Source organism: Amblyomma maculatum, chromosome 7, assembly GCF_055883805.1.
Source record: "Amblyomma maculatum isolate TAMU_Amacu chromosome 7, ASM5588380v1, whole genome shotgun sequence".
NCBI classification, from domain to species: Eukaryota; Metazoa; Arthropoda; class Arachnida; order Ixodida; family Ixodidae; genus Amblyomma; species Amblyomma maculatum.
The window spans coordinates 76,421,293-76,433,467 of NC_139350.1; positions in this window are offsets into that span (position 1 = coordinate 76,421,293).

Here is a 12,175-nt window from a genome sequence, read left to right on the forward strand (position 1 = left end):
CGAGCACATCTGCTTGGATACATTTACCCTCCTCTACCTCTCTGCAGCGCGTGCAGAGACGAAACACCCATGGAACAGTGCTCTCTCCGCGCCAGCGAGCGCATCTGCTGGGTTACATCTACCCTCATCCTCCTCTCTGCAGGGAGTGCAGAGGCGAAACACCCATGGAACAGTGCTCTCTCCGCGCCAGCGAGCGCATCTGCTGGGATACATCTACCCTCCTCTTCCTCTCTGCGGCGAGTGCAGAGGCGAGACACCTGCGGAACAGGGCTCTCTCTGCGCCAGCGAGCGCAGCTGCTGGGATATATCTACACTCCTCTTCCTCTCTGCAGCATGTGCAAAGGCGAAACACCTGTGAAACATTGCTCTCTCCGCGACAGTGAGCACATCTACTTGGTTACATTCACCCTCCTCTTCCTCTCTGTAGCGAGTGCAGAGGCGAAACACCCATGGAACAGTGCTCCCTCCGCTCCGGCGAGTGCATCTGTTGGGATACATATTCCCTCCTCTTCCTCTCTGCAGCAAGTGCAAAGGCGAAACACCCATGGAACAATGCTCTCTCCGCGCCAGCTAGCACATCTGCTGGGATACATCTACCCTCATCCTCCTCTCTGCAGGGAGTGCCGAGGCGAAACACCCGCGGAACAGTGCTCTCTCCGCGCCAGCGAGCGCATCTGATGGTATATATCTACCCTCCACTTCCTCTCTGCAGTGTGTGCAGAGGCGAAACACCCGTAAAACAGTGCTCTCTCCGCGCGAGCAAGCGCATCTGCTTGATTACTATTACCCTCCTCTACCTTTCTGCAGCGCGTGCAGAGGCGAAACACCCGTGGAACAGTGCTCTCTTCGCGCCAGCAAGCGCAGCTGCTGGGATATATCTGCACTCCTCTTCCTCTCTGCAGCGCGTGAAGAGGCAATACACCCGTGGAGCAGTGCTAAATCGCCGCCGGCGAGCGCATCTTCTGGGTTACATTTACCCAACTCTCCCTCTCTGTAGCAAGTGCAGAGGCTAAACACCTGTGGAACAGTGCTTTCTCCGCGCATGCGAGCGCATCTGCAGGGATACATCTACCCTCCTCTTCCTCTGCAGCGAGTGCAGAGCCGAAACACCCGTGGAACAGTGCTCTCTCCGCGCCAGCGAGCGCATCTGCTGGTAAACATCTACCCTCCTCTTCCTCTCTGCAGCGTGTGCAGAGGCAACACATCCGAGAAACAGTGCTCTATCCGCGCCGGCGAGCGCATCTTCTGGGTTACATTTGCCCAACTCTCCCTCTCTGTAGCAAGTGCAGAGGCTAAACACCTGTGGAACAGTGCTCTCTCCGCGCATGCGAGCGCATCTGCTGGCATACATCTATCCTCCTCTTCCTCTGCAGCGAGTGCAGAGCCGAAACACCCATGGAACAGTGCTCTCTCCGCGCAAGCGAGCGCAGCTGCTGGGATATACCTACCCTCCTCTTTCTCTCTGCAGCGAGTGCAGAGGCTACACACCCGTGGAACAATGCTCTCTCCGCGCCAGCGAGCGCATCTGTTGGGAAACATCTACCCTCATCCTCCTCTCTACAGGGAGTGCTTAGGCGAAACACCTGTGGAACAGTGCTCTCTCCACACCAGCGAGTGCATCTGCTTGTATATATCTACCCTCCTCTTCCTCTTCTTCCTCTCTGCAGCGTGTAAAGATGCGAAACACCTCTGAAACATTGCTCTCTCCACGCCAGCGAGCGCATCTGCTTGGTTACATTTACCCTCAACTTCCTCTCTGCAGCGAGTGCAGAGGCGACACACCCGAGGAACAGTGCTCTCTTCGCGCCAGCGAGCACATCTGCTTGGATACATTTACCCTCCTCTACCTCTCTGCAGCGCGTGCAGAGACGAAACACCCATGGAACAGTGCTCTCTCCGCTCCAGCGAGCGCATCTGCTGGGTCACGTCTACCCTCATCCTCCTCTCTGCAGGGAGTGCAGAGGCGAAACACCCACGGAACAGTGCTCTCCATGCGCCAGCGAGCGCATCTGCTGGGATACATCTACCCTCCTCTTCCTCTCTGCGGCGAGTGCAGAGGCGAGACACCTGCGGAACAGGGCTCTCTCTGCGTAGCGAGCGCAGCTGCTGGGATATATCTACATTCCTCTTCCTCTCTGCAGTGAGTGCAGAGGCACCACACCCGTGAAACAGTGCTCTCTCCGCGCCAGCGAGCGCATCTGCTTGGTTACAATTACCCTCCTCGTTCTCTCTGTAGCGCGTGCAGAGGTGAAACACCCGTGGAACAGTGCTCTCCCCGCGCCAGCGAGCGCATCTGCTGGGATACAGTTACCCTCCTCTTCCTATCCGTGGCGAGTGCAGAGGCGAAACACCCGTGGCACAGTGCTCTCTCCGCACCAGCGAGCGCATCTGCTTGTATATATCCACCCTCCTCTTCCTCTGTGCAGCGTGTGCAGATACGAAACACCCGTGAAACAGTGCTCTCTCCGCGCCAGCGAGCGCATCTGCTTGGTTACACTTACCCTTCTCTTCCTCTCTGCAGCATGTGCAGAGGCGAAACACCTGTGAAACATTGCTCTCTCCGCGACAGTGAGCGCATCTACTTGGTTACATTCACCCTCCTCTTCCTCTCTGTAGCGAGTGCAGAGGCGAAACACCCATGGAACAGTGCTCCCTCCGCTCCGGCGAGTGCATCTGTTGGGATACATATACCCTCCTCTTCCTCTCTGCAGCAAGTGCAGAGGCGAAACACCCATGGAACAATGCTCTCTCCGCGCCAGCGAGCACATCTGCTGGGATACATCTACCCTCATCCTCCTCTCTGCAGGGAGTGCAGAGGCGAAACACCCGCGGAACAGTGCTCTCTCCGCGCCAGCGAGTGCATCTGATGGTATAGATCTACCCTCCACTTCCTCTCTGCAGTGTGTGCAGAGGCGAAACACCCGTAAAACAGTGCTCCCTCCGCGCGAGCAAGCGCATCTGCTTGATTACACTTACCCTCCTCTACCTTTCTGCAGCGCGTGCAGAGGCGAAACACCCGTGGAACAGTGCTCTCTTCGCGCCAGCAAGCGCAGCTGCTGGGATATATCTACCCTCCTCTTCCTCTCTGCAGGGAGTGAAGAGGCAACACACCCGTGGAACAGTGCTCTATCCGCGCCGGCGAGCGCATCTTCTGGGTTACATTTGCCCAACTCTCCTTCTCTGTAGCAAGTGCAGAGGCTAAACACCTGTGGAACATTGCTCTCTCCGCGCATGCGAGCGCATCTGCTGGCATACATCTATCCTCCTCTTCCTCTGCAGCGAGTGCAGAGCCGAAACACCCATGGAACAGTGCTCTCTCTGCGCAAGCGAGTGCAGCTGCTGGGATATACCCACCCTCCTTTTCCTCTCTGCAGCGAGTGCAGAGGCAACACACCCGTGGAACAATGCTCTCTCCGCGCCAGTGAGCGCATCTGTTGGGATACATCTACCCTCATCCTCCTCTCTACAGGGAGTGCAGAGGCGAAACACCTGTGGAACAGTGCTCTCTCCACACCAGTGAGCGCATCTGCTTGTATATATCTACCCTCCTCTTCCTCTTCTTCCTCTCTGCAGCGTGTAAAGATGCGAAACACCTGTGAAACATTGCTCTCGCCGCGCCAGCGAGCGCATCTGCTTAGTTACATTTACCCTCCTCTTCCTCTCTGCAGCGAGTGCAGAGGCGAAACACAGGTGGAACAGTGCTCTCTCCGCGCCAGCGAGCACATCTGCTGGGATACATCTGCCCTCCTCTTCCTCTCTGCAGCGAGTGCAGAGGCGAAACACCCGTGGAACAGTGCTCTCTCCGCGCCAGTGAGCGCATCTGCTTGGTTACATTTACCCTCCTCTTCCTCTCTGTAGCGAGTGCAGAGGCGAAACACCCGTGGAACAGTGCTCCCTCCGCTCCAACGAGCACGTGTGCAGGGTTACATTCACCCTCCTCTTCCTCTCTGCAGCGAGTGCAGAGGCGAAACACCCGTGGAACAGTGCTCTCTCCGCGCCAGCGAGCGCATCTGCTGTTAAACATCTACCCTCCTCTTTCTCTCTGCAGCGTGTGCAGAGGCAGCACACCCGAGGAACAGTGTTGTCTCCGCGCCGGCGAGCGCATCTTCTGGGTTACATTTACCCTTCTCTACCTCTCTGCAGCGCGTGCAGAGGCGAAACACCCGTGCAACAGTGCTCCCTTCGCGCCAGCGAGCGCATCTGCTGTTATACATCTACCCTCCTGTTCCTCTCTGCAGTGAGTGAAGAGGCGACACACCCGTGGAACAATGCTCTCTCCGTGCCAGCGAGCGCATCTTTTGGGATACATCTACCCTCATCCTCCTCTCTACTGGGAGTGCAGAGGCGAAACACCTGGGGAACAGTGCTTTCTCCGCGCATGCGAGCGCATCTGCTGGGATACAGCTACCCTCCTCTTCCTCTGCAGCGAGTGCAGAGCCGAAAAAACCGTGGAACAGTGCTCTCTCCACGTAAGCGAGCGCATCTGCTTGGTTACATTTACCCTCCTCTTCCTCTCTGCAGCGAGTGCAGAGGCGAAACACAGGTGGAACAGTGCTCTCTCCGCGCCAGCGAGCACATCTGCTGGGATACATCTGCCCTCCTCTTCCTCTCTGTAGTTTGTATAGAGGCGAAACACCCGTGGAACAGTGCTCTCTCTGCGCCAGTGAGCTCTTCTGCTCGGATACATCGACCCTCATCTTTCTCTCTGCAGCGAGTCCAGAGGCGACACACCCGAGGAACAGTGCTCTCTCCGCGCCCGCGAGCGCATCTGCTTGTATATATCCACCCTCCTCTTCCTCTCTGCAGCGTGTGCAGATGCGAAACACCTGTGAAACATTGCTCTCTCCGCGCCAGCGAGCGCATCTGCTTGGTTACATTTACCCTCCTCTTCCTCTCTGCAGCGAGTGCAGAGGCGACACTCCCATGGAACAGTGCTCTCTCTGCGCCAACGAGGAGATCTGCTGGGAAACATCTACCCTCGTCTTCCTCTCTGCAGCAAGTGCAGAGGCGAAACACCCGTAAAACAGTGCTCTCTCCGCGTCAGCAAGCGCATCTGCTTGGTTACACTTACCCTCCTCGTTCTCTCTGTAGCGCGTGCAGAGGCGAAACACACGTGGAACAGTGCTCCCTCCGCTCCAGCGAGCGCATCTGCTGGGTTACATCTACCCTCATCCTCCTCTCTGCAGGGAATGCAGAGGCGAAACACCCATGGAACAGTGCTCTCTCCGCGCCAGCGAGCGCATCTGCTGGGATACATCTACCCTCCTCTTCCTCTCTGCAGTGAGTGCAGAGGCCAAACACCCGTGGAACAGTGCTCTCTGCGCCAGCGAGCGCAGCTGCTGGGATATATCTACACTCCTCTTCCTCTCTGCAGTGAGTGCAGAGGCAACACACCCGTGGAACAGTGCTCTCTCCGCGCCAGCGAGCGCAGCTGCTGGGATACATCTACCCTCCTTTTCCTCTCTGCAGCGAGTGCAGATGCAAAACACCCGTGGAGCAGTGCTCTCTCCGCGCAAGCGAGCGCAGCTGCTGGGATACATCTACCCTCCTCTTCCTGTCTGCAGCGCAGTGCAGAGGCGACACACCCGTGGAAAAGTGCTCTCTCCGCGCCAGCGAGCGCATCTGCTGATACACATCTACCCTCCTCTTCCTCTCTGCAGCTTGTGCAGAGGCAACACACCCGAGGAACTGTACTCTCTCCGCGCCAGCGAGCACATCTTCTGGGATATATTTACCCTTCTCTACCTCTCTGCAGCACGTGCAGAGGCGGAACACCCGTGGAACAGTGCTCTCTCCGCGCCAGTAAGTGCATCTTCTGGGTTACATTTACCCTCCTCTACCTCTCTGCAGCGCGTGCAGAGGCGAAACACCCGTGGAACAATGCTCTGTTCGCGCCAGCAAGCACGGGTGCTGGGATATATCTACCCTCCTCTTCCTCTCTGCAGCGAGTGAAGAGGCAACACACCCGTGGAACAGTGCTCTATCCGCGCCGGCGAGCGCATCTTCTGGGTTACATTTGCCCAACTCTCCCTCTCTGAAGCAAGTGCAGAGGCTAAACACCTGTGGAACAGTGCTCTCTCCGCACATGCGAGCGCATCTGCTGGCATACATCTATCCTCCTCTTCCTCTGCAGCGAGTGCAGAGCCGAAACACCCATGGAACAGTGCTCTCTCCGCGCAAGCGAGCGTAGCTGCTGAGATATACCTACCCTCCTCTTCCTCTCTGCAGCGAGTGCAGAGGCTACACACCCGTGGAACAATGCTCTCTCCGCGCCAGCGAGTGCATCTGTTGGGATACATCTACCCTCATCCTCCTCTCTACAGGGAGTGCAGAGGCGAAACACCTGTGGAACAGTGCTCTCTCCACACCAGCGAGCGCATCTGCTTGTATATATCTACCCCCTTTCCTCTTCTTCCTCTCTGCAGCATGTAAAGATGCGAAACACCTCTGAAACATTGCTCTCTCCACGCCAGCGAGCGCATCTGCTTGGTTACATTTACCCTCAACTTCCTCTCTGCAGCGAGTGCAGAGGCGACACACCCGAGGAACAGTGCTCTCTTCGCGCCAGCGAGCACATCTGCTTGGATACATTTACCCTCCTCTACCTCTCTGCAGCGCGTGCAGAGACGAAACACCCATGGAACAGTGCTCTCTCCGCGCCAGCGAGCGCATCTGCTGGGTTACATCTACCCTCATCCTCCTCTCTGCATGGAGTGCAGAGGCGAAACACCCATGGAACAGTGCTCTCTCCGCGCCTGCGAGCGCATCTGCTGGGATACATCTACCCTCCTCTTCCTCTCTGCAGCGTGTGCATAGGCAGCACACCCGAGTAACAGTGCTGTCTCCGCGCCGGCGAGCGCATCTTCTGGGTTACATTTACCCTTCTCTACCTCTCTGCAGCGCGTGCAGAGGCGAAACACCCGTGCAACAGTGCTCCCTTCGCGCCAGCGAGCGCATCTGCTGTTATACATCTACCCTCCTGTTCCTCTCTGCAGTGAGTGCAGAGGCGACACACCCGTGGAACAATGCTCTCTCCGTGCCAGCGAGCGCATCTGTTGGGATACATCTACCCTGATCCTCCTCTCTACTGGGAGTGCAGAGGCGAAACACCTGGGGAACAGTGCTCTCTCCACACCAGCGAGTGCATCTGCTTGTATATATCCACCCTCAACTTCCTCTCTGCAGCGAGTGCAGAGGCGACACACCCGAGGAACAGTGCTCTCTTCGCGCCAGCGAGCACATCTGCTTGGATACATTTACCCTCCTCTACCTCTCTGCGGTGCGTGCAGAGACGAAACAACCATGGAACAGTGCTCTCTCCGCGGCAGCGAGCGCATCTGCTGGGTTACATCTACCCTCATCCTCCTCTCTGCGGCGAGTGCAGAGGCGAAACACCCATGGCACAGTGCTCTCTCCGCACCAGTGAGCGCATCTACTTGGTTCCATTCACCCTCCTCTTCCTCTCTGTAGCGAGTGCAGAGGCGAAACACCCATGGAACAGTGCTCCCTCCGCTCCGGCGAGTGCATCTGTTGGGATACATATACTCTCTTCTTCCTCTCTGTAGCGAGTGCAGAGGCGAAACATCTGTGGAGCAGTGCTCTCTCCGCGCCAGCGAGCGCATCTGCTTGTATATATCTACCCTCCTCTTCCTCTCTGCAGCATGTGCAGAGGAGAAAAACCTGTGAAACATTGCTCTCTCCGCGCCAGCGAGCACATCTGCTTGGTTACCTTTACCCTCCTCTTCCTCTCTGTAGCGAGTGCAGAGGCGAAACACCCATGGAACAGTGCTCCCTCCGCTCCAGCGAGCGCATCTGCTGGGATACATATACACTCCTCTTCCTCTCTGCAGCAAGTGCAGAGGCGAAACACCCGTGGAACAATGCTCTCTCCGCGCCAGCGAGCGCAGCTGATGGTATGCATCTACCCTCCTCTTCCTCTCTGCAGCGTGTGCAGAGGCGAAACACCCGTAAAACAGTCCTGTCTGCTCCAGCAAGCGCATCTGCTTGGTTATACTTACCCTCCTCGTTCTCTCTGTAGCGCGTGCAGAGGCGAAACACCCGTGGAACAGTGCTCTCTCCGTGCCGGCGAGCGCATCTTCTGGGTTACATTTACCCTCATCTACCACTCTGCAGCGCGTGCAGAGGCGAAACACCCGTGGAACAATGCTCTGTTCGCGCCAGCAAGCACAGGTGCTGGGATATATCTACCTCCTCTTCCTCTCTGCAGCGAGTGAAGAGGCAACACACCCGTGGAACAGTGCTCTATCCGCGCCGGCGAGCGCATCTTCTGGGTTACATTTGCCCAACTCTCCCTCTCTGTAGCAAGTGCAGTGGCTAAACACCTGTGGAACAGTGCTCTCTCCGCTCAAGCGAGCGCAGCTGCTGGGATATACCTACCCTCCTCTTCCTCTCTGCAGCGAGTGCAGAGGCTACACACCCGTGGAACAATGCTCTCTCCGCGCCAGCGAGCGCATCTGTTGGGATACATCTACCCTCATCCTCCTCTCTACAGGGAGTGCAGAGGCGAAACACCTGTGGAACAGTGCTCTCTCCACACCAGCGAGCGCATCTGCTTGTATATATCTACCCTCCTCTTCCTCTCTGCAGCATGTAAAGATGCGAAACACCTCTCAAACATTGCTCTCTCCACGCCAGCGAGCACATCTGCTGGGATACATCTACCCTCATCCTCCTCTCTGCAGGGAGTGCCGAGGCGAAACACCCGCGGAACAGTGCTCTCTCCGCGCCAGCGAGCGCATCTGATGGTATATATCTACCCTCCATTTCCTCTCTGCAGTGTGTGCAGAGGCGAAACACCCGTAAAACAGTGCTCTCTCCGCGCGAGCAAGCGCATCTGCTTGATTACACTTACCCTCCTCTACCTTTCTGCAGCGCGTGCAGAGGCGAAACACCCGTGGAACAGTGCTCTCTTCGCGCCAGCAAGCGCAGCTGCTGGGATATATCTGCCCTCCTCTTCCTCTCTGCAGCGAGTGAAGAGGCAATACACCCGTGGAACAGTGCTAAATCGCCGCCGGCGAGCGCATCTTCTGGGTTACATTTACCCAACTCTCCCTCTCTGTAGCAAGTGCAGAGGCTAAACACCTGTGGAACAGTGCTTTCTCCGCGCATGCGAGCGCATCTGCAGGGATACATCTACCCTCCTCTTCCTCTGCAGCGAGTGCAGAGGCCAAACACCCGTGGAACAGTGCTCTCTGCGCCAGCGAGCGCAGCTGCTGGGATATATCTACACTCCTCTTCCTCTCTGCAGTGAGTGCAGAGGCAACACACCCGTGGAACAGTGCTCTCTCCGCGCCAGCGAGCGCAGCTGCTGGGATACATCTACCCTCCTTTTCCTCTCTGCAGCGAGTGCAGATGCAAAACACCCGTGGAGCAGTGCTCTCTCCGCGCAAGCGAGCGCAGCTGCTGGGATACATCTACCCTCCTCTTCCTGTCTGCAGCGCAGTGCAGAGGCGACACACCCGTGGAAAAGTGCTCTCTCCGCGCCAGCGAGCGCATCTGCTGATACACATCTACCCTCCTCTTCCTCTCTGCAGCTTGTGCAGAGGCAACACACCCGAGGAACTGTACTCTCTCCGCGCCAGCGAGCACATCTTCTGGGATATATTTACCCTTCTCTACCTCTCTGCAGCACGTGCAGAGGCGGAACACCCGTGGAACAGTGCTCTCTCCGCGCCAGTAAGTGCATCTTCTGGGTTACATTTACCCTCCTCTACCTCTCTGCAGCGCGTGCAGAGGCGAAACACCCGTGGAACAATGCTCTGTTCGCGCCAGCAAGCACGGGTGCTGGGATATATCTACCCTCCTCTTCCTCTCTGCAGCGAGTGAAGAGGCAACACACCCGTGGAACAGTGCTCTATCCGCGCCGGCGAGCGCATCTTCTGGGTTACATTTGCCCAACTCTCCCTCTCTGAAGCAAGTGCAGAGGCTAAACACCTGTGGAACAGTGCTCTCTCCGCACATGCGAGCGCATCTGCTGGCATACATCTATCCTCCTCTTCCTCTGCAGCGAGTGCAGAGCCGAAACACCCATGGAACAGTGCTCTCTCCGCGCAAGCGAGCGTAGCTGCTGAGATATACCTACCCTCCTCTTCCTCTCTGCAGCGAGTGCAGAGGCTACACACCCGTGGAACAATGCTCTCTCCGCGCCAGCGAGTGCATCTGTTGGGATACATCTACCCTCATCCTCCTCTCTACAGGGAGTGCAGAGGCGAAACACCTGTGGAACAGTGCTCTCTCCACACCAGCGAGCGCATCTGCTTGTATATATCTACCCCCTTTCCTCTTCTTCCTCTCTGCAGCATGTAAAGATGCGAAACACCTCTGAAACATTGCTCTCTCCACGCCAGCGAGCGCATCTGCTTGGTTACATTTACCCTCAACTTCCTCTCTGCAGCGAGTGCAGAGGCGACACACCCGAGGAACAGTGCTCTCTTCGCGCCAGCGAGCACATCTGCTTGGATACATTTACCCTCCTCTACCTCTCTGCAGCGCGTGCAGAGACGAAACACCCATGGAACAGTGCTCTCTCCGCGCCAGCGAGCGCATCTGCTGGGTTACATCTACCCTCATCCTCCTCTCTGCATGGAGTGCAGAGGCGAAACACCCATGGAACAGTGCTCTCTCCGCGCCTGCGAGCGCATCTGCTGGGATACATCTACCCTCCTCTTCCTCTCTGCAGCGTGTGCATAGGCAGCACACCCGAGTAACAGTGCTGTCTCCGCGCCGGCGAGCGCATCTTCTGGGTTACATTTACCCTTCTCTACCTCTCTGCAGCGCGTGCAGAGGCGAAACACCCGTGCAACAGTGCTCCCTTCGCGCCAGCGAGCGCATCTGCTGTTATACATCTACCCTCCTGTTCCTCTCTGCAGTGAGTGCAGAGGCGACACACCCGTGGAACAATGCTCTCTCCGTGCCAGCGAGCGCATCTGTTGGGATACATCTACCCTGATCCTCCTCTCTACTGGGAGTGCAGAGGCGAAACACCTGGGGAACAGTGCTCTCTCCACACCAGCGAGTGCATCTGCTTGTATATATCCACCCTCAACTTCCTCTCTGCAGCGAGTGCAGAGGCGACACACCCGAGGAACAGTGCTCTCTTCGCGCCAGCGAGCACATCTGCTTGCATACATTTACCCTCCTCTACCTCTCTGCGGTGCGTGCAGAGACGAAACAACCATGGAACAGTGCTCTCTCCGCGGCAGCGAGCGCATCTGCTGGGTTACATCTACCCTCATCCTCCTCTCTGCGGCGAGTGCAGAGGCGAAACACCCATGGCACAGTGCTCTCTCCGCACCAGTGAGCGCATCTACTTGGTTCCATTCACCCTCCTCTTCCTCTCTGTAGCGAGTGCAGAGGCGAAACACCCATGGAACAGTGCTCCCTCCGCTCCGGCGAGTGCATCTGTTGGGATACATATACTCTCTTCTTCCTCTCTGTAGCGAGTGCAGAGGCGAAACATCTGTGGAGCAGTGCTCTCTCCGCGCCAGCGAGCGCATCTGCTTGTATATATCTACCCTCCTCTTCCTCTCTGCAGCATGTGCAGAGGAGAAAAACCTGTGAAACATTGCTCTCTCCGCGCCAGCGAGCACATCTGCTTGGTTACCTTTACCCTCCTCTTCCTCTCTGTAGCGAGTGCAGAGGCGAAACACCCATGGAACAGTGCTCCCTCCGCTCCAGCGAGCGCATCTGCTGGGATACATATACACTCCTCTTCCTCTCTGCAGCAAGTGCAGAGGCGAAACACCCGTGGAACAATGCTCTCTCCGCGCCAGCGAGCGCAGCTGATGGTATGCATCTACCCTCCTCTTCCTCTCTGCAGCGTGTGCAGAGGCGAAACACCCGTAAAACAGTCCTGTCTGCTCCAGCAAGCGCATCTGCTTGGTTATACTTACCCTCCTCGTTCTCTCTGTAGCGCGTGCAGAGGCGAAACACCCGTGGAACAGTGCTCTCTCCGTGCCGGCGAGCGCATCTTCTGGGTTACATTTACCCTCATCTACCACTCTGCAGCGCGTGCAGAGGCGAAACACCCGTGGAACAATGCTCTGTTCGCGCCAGCAAGCACAGGTGCTGGGATATATCTACCTCCTCTTCCTCTCTGCAGCGAGTGAAGAGGCAACACACCCGTGGAACAGTGCTCTATCCGCGCCGGCGAGCG